Here is a 15,892-nt window from a genome sequence, read left to right as displayed (position 1 = left end):
TCAAATCTAAACCTCTTGTCGGTCAACTCGACACTGTTTCCTGTTGCTCTGTCACTTGTTACCAGGGAGAAGAGCCTGACCCTCACCCGGCTACAACATCATCTTTCAGAGAGCAGTAACTTCCCCCCAACCCTCTTTCTCCAGGCTGACCACCCCCAGCTCCCTCAGCTTCTCCTCATCACACTTGTGCCCCGGACCCTTCCACGGCTCTGTTCCCATCTCTGGATGGGAACACTCCAGCACCTCAAAGTCCTTCCTGAACTGAGGGGCCCAGAACTGGACACAGGATTTGAGGTGTGGCCTCACCAGTGGCCAGCACAAGGTGACGGTCACTGCCCTGCTGCTGCAGCCCCATTGCTGCTGACACAGGCCAGGTGCCCTTGGCCTCCTTGGCCACCTGGGCACAGCTGGCTCGTATTCAGCTGATGCTGACCATCCCCGCCAGGCTCTTTTCCCCAGGCAGCTTTCCAGCCACTCCCCCAGCCTGTAGCACTGCAGGGGTTGTTGTGGCCCAAGAGCAGGACCTGACACTTGGCCATACTGAAACTCAGGTCACTGACCTTGGCCCATGGATCCATCCTGTCCAGAGTCCTCTGCAGAGACTTCCTGCCCTCCAGCACATCAACAATCTCTGACTTAGAGGGTGTTTGATCCACTTATCCAGATCACGAATAAAGGTATTAAGCAGGAGTGGCTCCAGTAGTGAGCAGATCTAAAGGGCAAGCGTAGCTAAAGACAATGTGAATGTAAATGGTTGACTTTACAATACTCATGAAGAATGAAAAATATCGAAGAAAAGTGTCTGACTTTGTGTAAATTTCTGACTCAAATATACCACCACTTCATGACAATTTGCCTCCTGGCACTATTTGTAAGAGGTTCCAGGGCTTCTTAACATAGATATGACTCTGAAAACTTTCTCCTAGCTGACTGGAAAGAGTGATCACCTAAAGCATGTACTGAAAAGAAAAGCTTTGGAATATATGATGCATTGCCACAAATTGACGCCATTTTCTAGTACTCAGCCTTCATATGGAAAAGAAAGAATTCAATTGTAATAGAGATAAGGTTCATTTAAACATTTAAAATTGGAGGCAAGAGGGTGTATTTACAAAAGCACTCTTTCATACAACATTACTGGTAGGAACAGAGAAGCTGAATGGGTTGGGAATGAACATTCCAGCATGGCGAACAAGAAGGATAGGGTACATGCCTGTTGTGTGTATTCTTTTCATCAAGCAAAGGGGAGGCCTGGGCAACCCCTTACACCTCTGAAGATCCTCTCCCAGCTCACAGAATCAGACTCCTTCCAATCTAAAATCCATACCTGCTGTTTCTCCTTTCCTGAGACAAAATTATCCATGCTTTCATCCATGAGTACTTTCTAGCCCAGGGATCCCCTATTCTGCAATTTTTCTGAGTGCCTGACCTCAGAGCTCCCCATCTCACAGTCCAAGTCTTCCTGCTGGAAGTGCATCCTAGTTGCATGTGGGGCCAGTGAAACTGTGGGAGTGATCAAACCCTGGACGCCTCCTTTATTTCCAAGGGCCATCAGCATCTATTATTAGCTCCTAGGTGAGTCTGCTGTCTTGCCTGGGCTCCCAGAGAAAAAGTGGTTTGACTGTTAACTTTGGAAGAGATTGAAAACACCCATACTGCACTAATTAAAGTATTAGGAAACTGAAAAGAGGCCAGGTGTAGGTAAGAAGGCTTCTATAGTAACATTCCTCATACAAAGTGGCTAAAATTCAACAATACATATCCAAAATTTGGCAGTTAACACTAAAAATTTTCTTTTCCCCCCCCAAGCATTCTGGAACGTGACAGTGAAGGCTGCTGTCTCCAAAATAGATCAAGGTTGCCTCGAGACTATCAAGAGAGTTGGAAGGTACTATAAAGTCTGTATCCAGCACAGCGGAATCTGAAAATGTTTAACATGATCAATTAAAACTTTGAAAAGAAGAGAGAATACATTTTATGAGTTCCTAAACTGATTAAGGTTCCAGCTGACAGCAAAAAATCCAAGGATTTTCCCCCTAAACTGTAGCTGTACATGTTGTTGCTGTGACTGATTGGTTTTATTTTGAATTCTTTTGCTTTTATTCCCATACATCTAAAGCTGCTTTTATTCCCTATGTGATATCATCAGATCTCCAAGATTTAAAGTCTATGTCAGCAAAAAAAAAACCCCAAAAAACCAACAAGGCTTTCCATCTTTCACAATCTGATGTGCACCAACTCTCATTCAACAAAAGACCTGTCAGTAGCTCCATTATCAAGTACAGTAATAAGCTTAACTTCTGTGTGCAGTTCTAAGCCACTTCCCATAGGAACTACACAAATGCTTCTTTGTTAAATCCTGATTCAAGATTATGGACGTTTTATCTGCAAACTGTGAGGTGCTTCAAAATCTCTAGTACTGGAATCTTTGGTAATCAGATGAGTGACAATACACAAATTTGCAACTGTGATGATTAGAGAATCACAAGCATCTTACACGAAGAACAGAGCAGAGATGTGTGGATAGGTAATTTCACCCACCTAAAGGAAGAGGTTTATGTACACATGCTAAAAAAGTATTATACAGTTTCTGTATTTTATCTGAAACAATCCACAAGACCAATAAAATTAATAAATCTCCATGAACTGGGGAACTGGCTATTGTGTTATAGGTTATATCACCAGACCCCATAGCTTTCAGACTGACCTTTAATTTTTATTTATTTATTACAATACTACATTGTGGGTAGATACCTCAGTGAGGAGATTCAGGCACTTTGAAAATTTGAAACTGGTTTTGTGACTGTGCATTTCATATACCTGTCCTCAAAATTCTTTACAATTCAAGTATTGTTATTTCTTTGTTTGGCACGAGCAGCAATATTTACAATTGCATAAACAGCGGTAAATGTAAGAGGGTGCACCTAATTTATACAGTCCATTTCCTTTCCATTAGAGACCTTCCTCTTCCTAAAATCAAATTAAATGGTATTATGCATTAGCAGAAAGTAATCAAATTGTACTTTATTTTAGTAGAAAGACTACATTGCTGACCTTTTTATTTTGATTAAAAAATAACATGAATGCATATGAAATTTACCAGTAATGTATGTGACTTATGAAATGCTCAACTGCATTAGAAGTCAAATATGCAAAACTATTATTTAAACTGCTATCTAATATTTTTCCTTTCCCTTAAAAACAGCCTTGTAAGACATGTGCTATGTCTAAAGGCAATTTTTCAATTATGACTGTATAAGAAACAAACATAATCCACGGTGTGTTTTTTCTATGTGCATGTTTGTACCTGCATGTGTAGTCCTTGATAACCACACACACATGCAAACACACGGCTTGTGGCAAACTCCGCTACATAAGATCACAAAAAAAGATTTTCTGCAGATACAAAGCCAGTGAGTGTATCTTCAGTCTCTTTTACAAAACCTGTGCAAAACCTCATTGGTCATAAATCATAGCCTGTAAGAAAATATGGATTGCAGAAGGAATAGCGACCTCAATGAGTTAGGTTTCTTTCAGTTTGCAGTTTCTATTAGTTTTAAAGTGTACTTGTATATTTATTGATTAAAGGACAAAATAGATTTCTCCTTTCTTCCTTTTTTCTTTGCAGTTACATTTGATCAGAACAGTTTCTTAATCCTTCTCCTTTAATTATATGACAAGAACACATCACGGTAAAGAAAACAAGTTCTATTTACATTAAATTATTGAACTACATCTGGGAAAAATAAGAACTGATATGCCCTTAAACTATAAAAGAGAAACAAAAGAGATCATCTATGTAGCCAAAGTGAAATCTGTGGGTGTTATGTTTTCTTTCAGTGACATACACAAGCATCACTTCAGGAATTTACAGGTGAAAAATGGATACTTCAAGATTTTGATCGAGTAAGTACTGTTTAAGAGCTGCCAAAAGTATCCCCTAAATAAAGAGGATCTTTTTCACTGAAAATTCCATATCAAACGTGAAAAAACGTTTTTCGACTTTCTTGGCATATACAGGAACAGTCTCATTTGGACACAGAAAGAACAAAGTCCCCCCATGAGTCATAACACTCATGGCCTCAAAGAACTACTCGTACACTCCAGTGTCACCAAACCCAACACAAAACACACCCACCACCATAATTCTGACTGATTAATGTAATGCAACCAAAATGCATAACTCAAAGAGCAAGCAGTGAGATTTTGCACATATTACTGAGCTCATTCTTCCTGAAAAACATAGCTTCAAATACCTTTCATTTTTAGTGTCATCATTCTGCCTCACCTATCCAAAATCCTGAATGATAACACGTTTCCAGACAGCAGTTCTGTGTTCCTCTGACTCCCCAAAATGTACATACAGCAGGGTCACTTTAGGACATCATTAGTTATGACCACAACTCCCTAAGGGTCTGAAAATAGCTTCTAATCCCTTAGAGTACTTCTGTCCCTCTTTAACATCGATCACGAAAAGCTGGTACACCAAGTCAGACAACAAAGTTTTATGGTGCTTGAAGAAACAAAAAAAGAGCCAAGTGTAGACTAATCATAAAGATTACATTCCATTGATATTTTCCTTTTCTTTGGTAAAAGAGGTACAAGCCCATGCTTCTAGGGATATAGAAGCGATTCAGACGAAAAGTTAGAGGACTACAGGAGATGTACAACACACCTAATTTAGGATTTGGTGCACCAGACCAGCAACTGGTTGTAGTTAATTATGACATGTGGTATTTCCAGGCAGCAATGTTAAACACCATGATCTTCTTGATTTCACTTTTTGTAACAGAGACGGTACCAGCAAAAATTGCAGGTTGGGATGTTGGTGACCTTATTGCTGCCCAAATACTACGGAGTTTTCTTCCTTGTGCTCGCTTTCAAAACAAAATGAAAGTTAAAGAAATTGTGTTTTACCAACATGAAAATGTAGCAGTATCCAAATAGCCAGAAAGAGCTTTTACTTTTTTTCTCAATATCTCCCCATTGGTTTAAAACAAAGCTGTAGGCAACACTGGCACTGGTTTTTAATGACATTTCAATGTTAACTGCAAAAAGAAAACAAATATAATTAATTCACAAGGCATTTGGTTATTTTCCTCTAAATAATAAGTTAATAAGTTAAAATGTAATGGTGAAACAAGTGCTTGTGGTCTAAGGAAAAATTCAATGTGACAAATATGCAGCATAAAAAGTTCCTAATAGGAAGAGCCATTGGTTGACTAATCAAGAAATAGAAAGTTGTTTTTATGAATACTTGTTAACACTTGATAATTATATATATATACTTTTTTTTTTTTTTTTTTTTTTTTTAAGTTTCAGGTTCATTTCACATGCCATCATACCACATTTCTTCTTCCCATAAATACAATACTGCAGTGAGGTCTGAGTTGTAGTGGTGGTTATGAAAAGAATGGAGTCAAAGCGGACTCACAGCTCACCAAAAGCTGTAACAAGGTCATTGACCATAGTATGGCATGTGAGATTTAGGCTAGGCATTAGAGGGAAAAAACCAAAAGTCTTTACCAGTGTAAATGCAGCACTGATAAAATGTCCAGAGATACACAGTGGATCCTCTGTCCCTGGAGGTCTTCAAGAAATATCCAGAGAGAGCCAGAGTGGACCTGATCTGGGGCTGGTGCCATCCCCACCCTGGGTGCCTGGCTGGAGTGAGTTACTCAGACAGGTCTCCTTCAATGAAAATGTCTATTATTTATTGATTATAACAAATTAATGGTTTGGCTAATACTCTAATGCAAGACCTAGACCTTCGAGAAACCCTTACAAACCATAAACAATGATAAACATCTGATTTAATACTTGACTTTATGTTTACTGGTTGCTCGCTAAACTTCTGAACAGTAATTTTTTTCAATTAAATTGAGAAAATACTTCTGTTTAAGCTGCATTAATTCACATACTTGTAACAGCAGATGCATGAACTAATTAGCCATTTAGGAGAACACATATTTTTAAACATAAATTTGACACTAGACAATTATTAGTGATGTAGATCTACAGATTTAATCAAGGAATGTACTTGCTTTCATACTTGAAGCAGAGGGAGGTGCTTATACTATATTTTCAAATTAAAATGATTTACACAAAATGCAACATATCATTTCAGTGCTTACAAAATTTGGTTGCATGAAAAAATTCTTTTACACTTCATCTGTATTCTAATATGAACACATAGCAGAAGTACCACGTTCCTAAAGCTCAGGAGTTACTAAAAGATAAATTAAGTCGCATCATGTATATCACACATTCTATTAAAAAGAGTTTAAGAAACCCCAACAAAATATTAACCTGGTAAAAAAAAAAATGTTTTGAGATTATTGAAAACTTTTAGAAGTCTGTAAACTGGATCATTATGTCTAGATAATAAAATTTACACATTCCCATATTTGTAGTCTTTTTTGAAGTATCTAAACAGGTTGACATAATGGAATATATTTCACTTCTCTATTACAAAATATGTAAAAATGAATGGAATAACCCAAACTTTCTTAGAACTTCATATATATTATATTTGTTTTCTTATACTATTCAAGAATCCCCTTCAACCATTTTTAGTCTTTTCTCTTTGTACTAACAATCTTGTGTATTACATTTTTGGACATACTTTCCTACTCTTCAGTATTAGGCATCTTGTAATTAGAAGAAATATGAATCAGTATGTATAGCTAAAATTAACGGATGATGGCACCAAGCCAAAGAGAACTGCAAATAAAGCAATCTTGCTCTCTGAGTGTTCTGGAAAGATACTTGACATTTCAAAAGCTAAAATGATCCCACTTGACTTATGAGAAACTAAAATACATAATTTAAAATCTACTTTGAGTCTAATTTTTTATAGAAAGCTCTTCAAATATTTGAAGCTGACCAAAACAAAATTTTTATGTCAATTTATTTATTTTTGAAAGCACAATGATTACTTGGTTATTTATGAAGTGAATCACATTCCCTCCAGCCATACCAGAACAGTTTCTATACTCTGTACTATGCTGGAAAGAGTATGCAGTTTACAAACACAACATGAACTTCTTTGTATGAGTCACCACAGATGTAAAAATCAAATGCTTTCGTCATAATAAAGCTAACGCAGAATCTCAATTAAAGGAATGCAGAGAGAAACTAAATTAAAATATTCTTTGGATGCATTCTCTGTTTTTAGGTAAGTTGATAAAAACATATGTTATTAAATTTTTTTATTACGTATTTTGCTGTTGACTTGTAATTCATGTTTCAAACTCTTTTGAATTAAAAATGATCCAGTCCCTACTACTTGATATTTTAACTATTTGGCCACAGACACAATATTTAGTGAGACCTCAGTAATATATCAAAAGGCAAATATGTAGTAAAGTAAGAATTTGTTATCATGTTCTCCTTCCAATTGATAAAAACATTTAACGATTGAACTGTTTTCATCAAACATTTCATTTTTTAAATTAAAAAATTAAGGCTCTAAACCATATTTATCATATTGCTGTGGTATTAGCAATTTAGGTTCCTTTCTATTCTAGTGATCTACATCAATATCTTAATGTACTTTTTCATCCATTTAACAAAAAAACTCATTTCTAGGTATTCATTTCCTTAGCACAATCTTACTACAGAAGACTACAGGAATAATTAAACGAATACTTTTTTTAAACTTAAGCATTCAAAATAATTACAATACCAGTATGTGTACAAAGTACTTTATTTATTTTTTTAAGGCAGGCAGATAGTCAAATTATGGTCAAAATATGACTTTTTTTGAGTAATTTGAATATTACTGGAATTCATCAACAAGCCAAGAGAACCTACAAAATAGAATATTGAAAGGAAATCCTTCCACCAAGAAATAAATGTTTTTGAAGATTTAAATTAGTTTGAGCAATTATGATAAAATAACTTTATTACTTGTTAAGAAATTTAAACAACAGTTTTCATGTTTGAGAACTCTGAATGAGTTTCTCCTTTTTGGATGTCATCTGAAAAAAACAGTAACTCTTATTTAGGCAACAGTGTAGAAACACAATAAGTTAAAAATGTAATTTGTGCAGTATGTTTTATAGTGCAGTAAAAAGGGGGATCATAAAACTAGCTCCTAGAATTTAGGAGAAATAAATTGCAACTGCAAACTATCAGTCACTTTAAAGTATGGTGCAACTCTTTACTCGTACGATTACATATATCAACAAGACTTTTGTAACATAACCCATTAAATGGAAAAAGACTCAGTAATTTTTTTTTTTTAGTTCTGTTTTCTCTCACTTAAGAAAAATACAAATATTGCTTTAAAATTTAGAATTATGAGAAGGAATGTTAAATAATCCCCTCTGATACTGATATTAGGTTAATAGAAATAATTGCAAATGTAGCAAATGTATGGATTTTTTAAAGGATATTGTTAGTTGCAACTCAACAAATAATGTGGTTTAGGGGCAAATTTTAAACAAATTCAGAAGTCCAATGAATTAAATCTAAAACTCAACTATAGCAACAGTGTGTTAGTGTGAGTTGTAATTCGTGTTGATCAGAAAATATAAAATGTTTTAAATGTTTAAATTATTCTATCCAAGCTGGAAATAAATTCACGCTAAATAAAGTTCCACAGTTGTTTTTGTTAAGTAAATCTACCTCTGACTGCAAATCAAACGTTCTGTTAGAATTGGTATTCTTCCTTGCAGCGTGACATTAAGAGATACCATTTGAAATGAAAGTATAAAATGACAATACATTTTGTTAATAGTCTTAGGAAGGCCAAAATCAAAATTTTTAAAAAACCCAACAAATTACAATTATCCTGATGTTCATAATATGATCATAATTGCACAGTTTACATGAAATCATTTATTTGCACTTTAAATCAGACTCGAGCTCCAAAGACAAGTGTTTAGATATATTACTTTTGCTGTGTGGTGGTTCACTAGAGAGGCACCAAGCAGACTGGTTTTAATACAGGGGTGAACATGGGCACTAAAGGATTAAAGCTTTATGTTACTTTTACAGGTCATACAATAAAAGAAAATAAACACAAGAGAACAGAAGGGCATCCTGAGTTAAATGGAAGTTCAGTATTATATTAAAGTCTTCCAAAATAGTGAATGAAGCAAATGAATAAACAGGAACCTGAAAATGTATTTCTGGCAGTACATGCAGAGGTTGTGGCCATCTGATACATCAATTCTGTTGTATCAGAAATACATGTCTTGGAACCCAGAAATGAGGTTCATTTTTCTAAAGATTAACCTAAGCACTTCTATTTCTAGTGACAGAACAGCACAAAATTAAACTTTCTATTATGACTGACAAATTACTGCCAAATTTCTCACCAAATAACTGAAGTAACAACCCAAAGCACTGTTTCCCACAGAAAAACTTAAATTAAAATAACAGTACCTGTGGATCTCTCTACAAGACAAATCAAACCTGAAGTGCATCACATGTCTGTTTTCCACATTTAGAACAAGAAACTGGGAGCAAACTGTGTACAAATCATAGGCTTCTGCTCTGTTCATCTCGACAATTCAAAAGTGCATCTACATCCAGCCTCCTCCAGCTGGCTATTATACTATGTTATTTTTAAGGGTACAAGTTAAGGGGGACTTTCCAGTATGACAAAAACGTAGTTTGAAAGTTTGTCTCATCTCATTGCTCAAACAGAAAATCCTTTATTATGTACCGTAGGACAAAGGATTTGCAACTGTCTGTTATTTGAGAAATATGCTATTGCAGTAATTTATCTCACTGTATGGGTCTTGAAGATGCACAGTGGTATCTCAAATCAACTTGCAAAGAAAACTGCATGCTATTTTTTTTGACATTGGGAATACTGATAAAACTTACACAAAAAGAAAATTTGGTTTTTTGATAGTTATGAATTATATATGGTGCTGACAAGATCATTCAAGGGCTCTTTTCTGCTTCAGGGATTACTTCTGATCAAGTTTTAATTTGACTTTTCCTTATTAATAATTTCTACAGAAAACTCCACAGTCAGGTGACTAAAGTTTTCTATTCACTCCTGAACATTCCTAGAAGTTCATAACAGAACTAAAGAAGATGTCCTCTGATAGGGTTCCAGTCCCAAAATACATCAATATACAGCTATCTTTCCTCAACATTGACTAGTCTCTTGGTGTCAGTGTCAACGGGATCCCTTATGGAAACAAAATTAGGCATCAATACCTGCAACACTCTGTAGGAGCAACTACTCCAAACTACAACAATAATAAATATAAAACCAAATAAATTTTAAAATGTCCTTACAAAAGCTCTACACTGTAATTTTTTCCACTAGCTGAAGAGACATTTTCAGAGGCTTTGAAATACATGAAAAGAATCCAACTTCACCCTGTACACTCCAAAATAAACATAATGCCACTACAATGGAGGAAAAGCTAGTAAGTTATAATAGGTATTGTTGGTTTGTTAAACTACTTAAAACTCTGAAACTCACCTCTATTGCTAGAATAGGCTTTCATTGATCCTTATAATTACCAGAGTTTCTATGGAAATATTTGCTTCAGAATTCAGAAAGAGTGAACATTTTAATACAAAAGCAAACAAAATCCCTTTACTAGCTGTTAGAGATTTTGTCAAAGGAAGAAAGTATCATTACTACACACAACAGGGTACAGGTTGCTTGTCACCTACTTACCCTTCAGTTAATTAATTCTTACAGTCTACTGGAGTTAAAGTTGCAGCCTATGCACAGGAAATGAATACTAAACCAAGCAAAGAACCTAAAAATTTGGCACTAAATATCAACAATTCTGCTGATTTACTTCAGTGAGTTCAGGTTTCTGAATAACTAACAGAACAAGAACTAGAGAGAAAATGATTGTGTGAAAAGGAACAGAAAAAGTTTATAAAAAAGCAATATATATATATATATTTTTTTTTTAGATACTACCAATTTTTTTTTAGATATTACCACCATTTTATACAAACACAAACGTACATATAACATACATAACCACTAAAGAAGGTAACAGAGGTCTTTAAAGATAATCTGTACATTTATCTACAAGTATGAACTTGTCAGTGAGATCACTGCTTGCTCTCATCGCATCATTAAAAAAGTACAAAAGAGAAAGAACCATGCACAGGATAGGAAAACATAATAGGAGAAAGACTGATTCAGAGAAGAAGAGAAACTTGGAATTCAATATAGCAGCAATTCAAAATAATTTTGAAAGAGAAGATGGAAGTTGTATTTGTTTAAATTATATAAATTGAGGAAGAGACAGCAGAGCAGTAATGGGTGAGGATGAAATATTTTTAAACTCAAAAATGTATTTACTACCTGTTCTATTCTGTCTATCCATAAGTGCCACACTTATCCTCCCCAAAACGTATTTGCCTTCTGAGTTATACTGTACAAAAGACACGGTGTTTTAAAAATAGATTTTAAAAGGCTAACATTAGGAAAGAAATACTTTTAGTGAGATCAAGCCTTAGAGAGATTTGTTAATCCAACTGAGAAGCAGAAACAAAACATTTCTTTTTTGTGAAAATATCCACAGTATGCTTACTCTTAATGATTTACACTATGAACGCTAAATATTGGAGAGAAAATGCAAGCAACTCTAAGTAGGACAACCTGATCCCTTGATAATTAAAATATTCTATTTTAAAATAGAAAACATATATATCCCAAATATCTAAACATTAGAATTTAACAGTATCCTGGGAAACAATTTTAATATCGTTAGCTGCATCTCACTTCTCAGAAGAGAATACATAATCCAGTTATGAAGAATAAATGCAAGTTACAGTTACGTTTTTTCTTGTGACAATTTGACTTGATTCAGTACAAATGCTCTTATTTCTCCAGACTTCTAGTTGTAACACCTATGCTCTATTTATAACATTTTAATATAAAAAACTATATAATTCTATTATAGTTTGTTGAAACTCATTTTTTTGCTTCAGCCAACACCCTCAGCAGAAGAAAAACCTTTAAAAAAAAACCCATGCGTCCTCAGAGACACTAAATGCATCATTAAATGAAGAAAACAGGCAATATGAAAAAGGAATAGTCACAATTTTAGAAAAGAAAAAGGCTACATATCTAGAGAGCTCTTTTTCAACACTCAGAATCTTAAAGTTATCAGCAAAAGAACACAGTTCATCTCAGGTCCTTGTGCCAAGCATTTCATCTGAAAAGCTTTGTGCAATTACTTTGCAGCTAGAAAGAGAGACTTTTTAAGTGATGCAAAATCCAGAACTACTAGGTAATGGAAATTCTACAAGACAACTGAAGACAACGGTTATCTTCTGTAGGTTACTTGACAGGAAAAATTGTGAGATAAATATATTCCCTGAACTGTGTGAACCGCAATCCTAATAATGACCATTTGGGCACTTTGTTTTTTCGGGAAGTTGTTAAGTGATTTCTCATGGGACAGCTGTACAAAGTGCTGAACTTCAACACTTCCTTTCAAACATTTTTCAAATGTGACTTCTTTTAGGGGTTTATTTTTTGGGGCTGATGGTGTTTGCTCCCCCCTCTCCAGTGTTGTATTAGTGGAAGCCTACAATTTAAAGCTTGCCTTGAAATTATTTTCTGCACCTACAGAGGAAACACTGGTCTGACAACTTTTCTGAAATGGAAGTAAAGCATTAGACACCTTTATCTCTCACTACTGCTAAGAATGTAGTTTTAAAATAATTCTTAATAAATACACACTTAATATTAATGCAAGACCAGGCCCTTAAAACATCTACTCCTGTTTCATGGGCTAGTTTCACTGAATCTTCTCATCTTTGAACACAAAATTTCACTTTGGTGTTTCAGAGTGCATAGCACTCTGCACCATTACAAACTTGAAAAATAATAATTTACTTAAAACAAATTCCCAGCACTAAGGATATCAATAAAACCCAGAACTAGAGCATAAAATTGAAGAGACAGTTACACAATTCTGTGTGTGCTTGCTGCCCTAGCTCACCGCTCTACATCTTCACATCAACCTAATTCATTTGACACACAGTCTCCCCACAGCTGAGAAAGTCCTGCTTCCTTACCAGTTCTTAGGAAAAGCTTAAATACAAAACCCGCTATGTTTAAGTTAAGGTTGTGACGCAAATCAACAAAAGGCAGGAAATTCAAAGATAATGCTGACAATCCAAGCTTAATTCATGACTGCTTAACAAAAGGGCAAATGAGATGAGGAACTAATGTTTAGCTTTAACTTTGTTTTGTCTGTGTTCTTGGGAAAACAGGTGTTTATCTCAAAGATTATACTAATTCAGTCTGTTCCGTCATTTTAGATGAATCTTAGCGACTATTTAGCATTTAACAATGTGTTGGATGTAAAGAAACTTTTAAATTAATTGTCAGCATCCTAGCATGTTACACTCTAATAAAAAAACGTTAATTAAAAATACATCTTTGAGAAAATTTCTAGACCAACCTAAAAAAGGATATAATAATATAATTTCTTTCAGAAATAAACAAAACACTCTTTTTGTACATAAAAATACAAAATTAGTCATCTTGTAATGTAACATGAAATAGAGAATATTTTTTTCTCACCAGTTTTCAGCTATCAGTATGAACATATACTTCAATTCCTGTCTGAATCTAATCTGTCTGTACACTATAAAAAATATTTTCCTAGTCAGAAAAATGCCAGAGAAAGGAATGCAGCCTATGTCTACATTATTAGGGTGTAGGGGGTTTTATTTAATCTTTTAAGCTTCCATATAAAACTTAGTACTTTAGTGCACTTTAAAAATAATAATTATATACCAACATGTATCTATCCTATGCATAAATTAAAAAAATTTAAAAAAAAGAAGGAAATCAATAACATGACAAAGATTGCATGCCATAGCCTTCTCTAGAGGACATGAAATTACCTTACACATACATACCTTAGTGAGTTAATTGCAGGACAACAGTAGTTGTTGCTGTAATTATTTTCTTTATTTACAAAAATTAATATTATTGATGAATTAATGTACCAAATGATTAAAGATTTTTCTGGAATTTAGGAATATTATTTTTTTTCCCAGCTGAGTTACTAAGCAATCATGATATTGTCCCAGACACCAAAACCCTACTAACTTTCTTAGCATAAAAAACCTTCCACTGAACAGTTTCAAAGAGGGCTTTCAAAATCCTGCATCTGTACAAACTTGGAGTCAAGAGTCAAGATTTTAATTGTCAAAGCAAGGACAATTCTGTGTTTCACACTGAGGATTATCAAAGAAAAAAGCAGAGTTGCACAGGACTGTGTGCTCCCACCCAGGCACAGCCTCACAGAGCTTCAGACCCTCCTTGGTGGGGCCTGAACTGTGTATGAGAAGTTGTGAAGTCTTTGTAAGTCCACGGGACACCACCTAAAAGGTCCCAGGAGAAGTCAGACATTTCCTCTAACTGACCAAACACAGAGGTCCTGAGGACATGAGGGCTTCAAAAGCCTCCGGGGAACAGTGGCTGATCTTCTTTTGAGAAGAGAGGCAAATTCTTTGATAATGGAAGCTCAACAACAAACCAAGCTTGCAGCACTGTAAGTGGCTCACTTTTTAACATACCAGCAACAAAAATATATGTGAGAAACTTTTCAATTGAATTGTCAGAAAATAAATGAGAAAAGGGTGATGCCTGGCTCAACCCTGCAACACTCTTGTTAATGTAATTAACCTTCACTTGCTATCACGTTGTTAATCTAAGGCAAAATTTTCACTTCCTTAGAAACCATAAATTATGCTTATAACTTCTGCTTTGTAACAGTTTGTTTTGCATTTTCAGCTCAGATATCCAAAGCAGAATTTGTCAGGCTGGCATGCTGAGATATGCTGAAGATTGTAATGCTAATCAATTATCAATAATGTATCAAACCAGTTGGTATCCCAGCTGTTTTACTGGATGGCTTACTGATTCTTATTTGCAAAAATAAGTGATTTTTTAAGTGAATAGTAAAACAAAGTAGCAACACTATCAACAAAAAATATCCTCTAAGTCCCAGTAGGTGATTGCAATGATGCTGAGTGACCTCAAGAGTCCAACACATTGGTGACAGATGGGCCTTAGCACACAGAAGTCAAGTGAAGCTCAGGTTGGACAGAGCTAAACAGCCAAATGCTACGTTTATTATCCACTCACTCATTCTCTGAAACATGCTTCCTGCTTTTCATCTAGTCATGGACACTTCCTTTTCTCTCTCTTCATTCATAAGCAAGGTTTTCCCTAACCTAGGATTGAGTTCTTTAGTTGTTTCTATACTTTTGGGAAAAATCACATTTTTGTCTGAGTAACTGCAGTGAATGAAGGGTGAGATCAGTTTGAGAAATTATTAATCCTCAAGACATGGATTCCATAGTGCTCACAGTAACTCTTTCCACACTGGATGCCAAAGTTGTTTTCTACAGACAACTCCCATCCCTGAATTTCCACACGACATTTCACAAATTCAGGAATTCATCTTGGCCAGGTGGTGTTGAGCTGAGAAAATTCATTTTTGCCTCTGGCAATATCTGTTCTGCCCATGGAAGCAACAGCTTCATGGTGGCCTCATGTTCCAACACTGGACATAAGGTGAGCAGAACTCTGTAGAACCACATACCCCTGAATGCACAATTCAAACCCCTCTGAAGAGCAAAATTTGAAGAGGGAAAAAGAAAGAATGAGTTTGTGGCCACAGGAATGGCAACCTATCACTCTGACATAGTAATTCTTTATTAAAAGCTAGGGAGTATAGAGTTAAAAAAACATAAAAATAAGTGAATGAGAAACGAAATTATCAGCAAACCTAAAATGAACATCTCAAGTATACAGTTTGTAAATCCTACTGGAATTTAGATGTGTAAGTGGGAGACAGACATTTGAGAATCTGGCCTAATGGCAGAAATAAGTGTCTTATTTAAGGTCAGTACCTTATTTGAA

General features: G+C 35.1%; 1 protein-coding gene across 1 annotated transcript in view; it reads right to left on the bottom strand.

Moving 5' to 3' along the window:
• The window catches only part of FBXL17 (F-box and leucine rich repeat protein 17), a 275,511-nt gene that overhangs the window by 82,559 nt on the left and 177,060 nt on the right, over positions 1 to 15,892 (bottom strand). The window lies entirely within an intron of this gene.

This window comes from Lichenostomus cassidix, chromosome Z, assembly GCF_008360975.1.
Source record: "Lichenostomus cassidix isolate B80296 chromosome Z, HeHo_3.0, whole genome shotgun sequence".
In the NCBI taxonomy this organism is placed as follows: Eukaryota; Metazoa; Chordata; class Aves; order Passeriformes; family Meliphagidae; genus Lichenostomus; species Lichenostomus cassidix.
The sequence above is the reverse complement of the archived record's forward strand: the minus strand, read 5'-3'. Positions and strand labels throughout refer to the sequence as shown.